The sequence below is a fragment of the Athene noctua genome, unplaced genomic scaffold, assembly GCF_965140245.1.
Source record: "Athene noctua unplaced genomic scaffold, bAthNoc1.hap1.1 HAP1_HAP1_scaffold_31, whole genome shotgun sequence".
Taxonomy (NCBI): Eukaryota; Metazoa; Chordata; class Aves; order Strigiformes; family Strigidae; genus Athene; species Athene noctua.
Window position 1 is genome coordinate 1,114,146 of NW_027437536.1, and position 4,386 is coordinate 1,118,531.

Genomic DNA, 4,386 nt, shown 5'->3' on the forward strand with positions numbered 1-4,386 from the left:
GTTCTCACCGACACAGACAGTTCTGGCAGGCTTGGCCGGCCGAAGCTGTAAGCGTCGCAGTCATGTAGCGCGGCAGCAATCCCACTGGAACCTAGACTGGAAAATCCATCATGCGCTGAAGGTAAATCATTCTGAACACAGGAAGGCCCGACTCAAATCAGCCTGCAAGTACCTAAATGCCCGCATATCCCCGATTTTTCCCGTTGTATAGGGACTGGTAAAAGCTGAAAATGCTGCAGTGACAATTACCAGAAACTGTATGGACCTGCAAAGCGGAAAAACATTGAGTATCTTCTTAGAGTGTGGCTGAACCTGGATAAAACTGTTCAGCGATGTGGGAAATCTTTTAAAATGTTATACAGTGACATACTGTTATGCCCCCATTTTGTTCAAAAGAAAATAAATACCTGGCACAAAAGATAATGAAGTGCCTTTACTAACGCAGTAGCTGTGTGCGACAGGCAGAGCTGTCAGAGCCAAGAAGGCTGCATTAAAAATGCACAAGCTTTTTAATATTAAATTATGACATGTATTGAAAAAATAACTTCTGTAAGAAATTCAAATAGTTTTGCAAATAAATATGCAAAACTGCGTAGGTTTTGTTTTAGGAAAACAGACCAAAAGCTCATCTCTCCAAACAAATACCTTCAAAACCATACACATGATACATACATGCTCCCTTTCTGCAGCCAAACAGAATCACATTTTCGGCATTACGCAGGTCAAAGACGATCAGTCGCAGTTTTTTCTTTTCATCGAATCGCACATCTTGATTCGTCGATAAGGAAGACACTGACCTGAGGCCCAGCAGGGAACGCAGGATGGGACCGGCTGGGTTGGGGCTGGTCTGTGGGCTTGTGTCAGGCAGCACCGTGTTTCCTCTGGCCTCTGAAATCCAAAGAGCAGATTGACTTTAATATCAAGCCTGAGGACTGGCACGTGGCCTTCTGCTGATGTCACGTAACATCGAGCTGAAAATGGTACGTTAAAGCGCTTCGCCAGTCACTCAAGCACTCACATCGCTTATCGGCTGCATACATTACGCTAACATTCATTCAGAGCAGCCAACTCACTCAGGGAGCTGCAAAGCTCTGACAGCAGTGAAACTGAAGCTGCCATCAGCCCAGCTCATGTGGGCTGCATTATACACCCATGTACATACAGCACAGGAGCACTCCGCCTGCGTGGGACCTGCCTTTGCTACGCTGAGGTCAGCATCAGCCCTTCTCTTTTCTGAAAGCAAAAATTATCTGAAAAACAACCAAGTCGCATCTACTTTGTATCTTAATCAGGTATTTTCCTGTGGCGGTTCCCGAAGCAGCAAAGGCTGTGCTATGCACAGTCAGAAGGCACTATGAACATGGAAACAGGTACGCTTCCAAACGGCAGCTTGTTTTCTAGATCGCATGGGGGGTGAGCAAAATTCTGTGAAACCAAGGCTTTCCAGCATTTATTTAGCTGGTCAGTATCCAGCAGTGGCACTGTATGCAGTGCACTAATGGCTCGCGAAGCACAGAACAGAGCCCAGCCCTGCTGGACTCTGCTGAGGCCTGCAACACAGATTGGCAAAGGGAAAAGAGAAAGGAAAAGGGCCTGTCAGTCACCAGAAAGTACCGAGATGCTTTCAGAACGACATCCCAGTCCTCCATTTCCTTCGGGTGAAGGGCTCGCATGGATTCACAAAGTTTGTCAGCGCTGACGGCACGATCGGGCCCACATTTCTCTTTGAAGCTGGAAGAATGACAGCAAGTGTCCAAAGCAGCTGCAGGGATACTGTGGTCCGGTCCCGGGGCGGGCAGCGCAGCACGGGGGTCCGGTCCCGAGGATGGCAGCGCCGTCGGGGCCCGGTCCCGGGGATGGCAGCGCCGTCGGGGCCCGGTCCTGGGAAGGGCAGCGCGGCACCGGTGTTCGGTCCCGGGGCGGGCAGTGCGGCTCCGGGGCCGGTCCCGGGGACGGCAGCGCCGGTCCCGGGGATGGCAGCGGTCAAGCTCCTCCAACACACACTCTCTAGGAGAGGATTATCTTACGATGCGGGGAACCTGAGGCAGTTGCTGCCATGGGCTGGGCAGCGTGGGCTAATCCCCACAGCGAGCGCAGCCTCTGAAGTAGTTCCTGGGGAAAGGATCGGCGCGGCACGGTGGGATGACCTGAGTTCAGGTGCCAGTGGCAGCGGGAAACTCCCCGGCGTGGCGACGGACCGAGAGGCTCCGGGGGAGACGGCGGCAGAACGGCAGAGCATCGCCTCTGCTGTCGCTGCCTTGGCAGCAGCGGCACAAGGCGCCGGCCTAAGGATTCCGCTGCCGCTGTGGCGTTGGGGGGGTCCCTGTTCCCCGGGGCAGCTCCTAAAGGGAGGGGTGGGGGCGCCTCACGCGCAGCGCCCGCGCGGCAGGAGGCTCAAGAGCAAAAATCCGCAGATTTACCGCCGCTCGAGTCTCCCCTTCGACGCCCAAGGGAACAACCCCGGAGCGCCCCCCCCGCCCTCGGCCCCGTCCCCCCGAGCGGTGCGTGAACAATGTCGGTGCAGCTCACAAGAGCCACAGCTGCGAGAGCGACCGAGAAAACTGATCGAGCGACCTGGAGTGCGAAGGAAGGAATCGGCTCGGCCTATTCCTACGGCACCGCCGCCCCCCCCTCCTGCTGCTCACCCCTTTTTCACGGCAGTGCGGGGGGTGTCAGGGGGAAACGGTGGCCCTCGGGCCGCTGCCATCGCCGGCTCAGATGGGAGGGGGGCACCGGGAGGCGCGGGGGGAACGGTGACCCAGCACACCGATGGCGGGGAGTTATGCGGGATGCAGTGGTTGAGGGGCAGTTTAACCAGCTTGGACCAACGGTGTTTCCAGTGACAGTGACCCCACACGGCGGGGATGGGAGGCCTTGGGTTGGAAACGAGTAAGGAGGCGTGAGAGCCGTCGATGGACGGAAAATCACCCGGGAGAGTCCTCTGAGAGAGGGATCACTCAGAACGAAACCTCCGTGCGAAGGGTCCTCAACCGGTGCGGAACCCACGGCATCCCGCCGATGCCGTCACAGCCCCTGAACCGGCAACATGGCTGAAACAGGGGAAGGGCTGCGGGATGCTGTTGCCCGCGGGGATCAGCCTGCCAGCGAGCCAGCGACCACTGGGAACTTGGTTTCGGACACTCTCAAAGTGCGGAGCTGGCGGTGGCGGCCCGGGGCCTCCCCGAGCCCCCCCCGCCGCGGAGTGACCGCCTGCGGCCGAGCCCGGCACCGCGCTCTCGGCCCGCGCCCGCCTTCCCCCCCCTCCAGCCTCCCCCCAAAAGCAGCAGTTTTTGCACAGAGAAGGTGCTGACGCTGTCATGCAGCGTCCCTTGTCTGTCAGCACCACATCATCAACAAGCAATGGCTTTATATGTTCTGAGAGGGGTTTTGCTGTTTGTAGTATTCGCCGTTTCACGGTGTGTCAGTATTTTAGAGCACTGGAAGGAGATAGGGGGACCTCCAGGCCCAAGTGTGAACAAAAGACACTAATAAAATATTGCAATCAGTGGCGGTTTGTCATAATTTAGTCACTATCGATCAGGCGTGGAGCTGGCAGCCTCCGAGTCAGTAACATTATTAGAGACCACGGTATCCTTATGCCAACAGGAGTATATGGACCGCTGGGAAATGGGAAAAGTGCATTATTACTGGGAAGAGCATCTAAACCTGACAGGGGTTGTTCGTTTTACCAGGGGTTGTAGATGCCGATTCTGACGGGGAAATCAGAATTATGGCCTGGACCCCGGTACCCCCGTGTTCAGTAACAAAAGGGTCAAAAATTGCTCAGCTTGTTTATCTTACTGCAGCTCCCCCCAGCAGGATGCCGAGAAGCCGGGGTGACTCAGGATTTGGATCCGCAGGTACTCCTCAAATATTTTGGGCTCAGGCAGTGGCACAAGGTCGGCCTCTGGTAAAATGTGCCCTCACCAGAGCAGAAGAACCTGTTGAGCTGACAGGCATTTTAGATACTGGTGCGGATGTGACCCTAATATCTGCGAGCAGATGGCCGCAGCATTGGCCGTTAGCTCGGGTAGCTCAAGCACTTTTCGGGGCTGGGGTCACGCTGTAGCGTTTCAAAGCAAAGATCTCATGAGGGGCCCAGAAAACCGGGTAGCGAATATTTGTCCATTTATATTGGAAACCCCTCTGACATTTTGGGTTTGTGACTGTATGGCTCGATGGGGAACTCAAACTGCATCGAATTTGTCTTAATCACCACTGCAGCACAACCCCCCCTGAAACCCCCCTGAAACTCACCTGGGAAACAGAATCCCCTGTGTGGGTGGGTCAGTGGCCCCTGCCAAGGGAAAAGTTGTGCCACCTGAACGATTTAATTCAGAGACAATTAAGTTGTTATTTTAAAGAAAAGTGGTAAACGGTGACTTT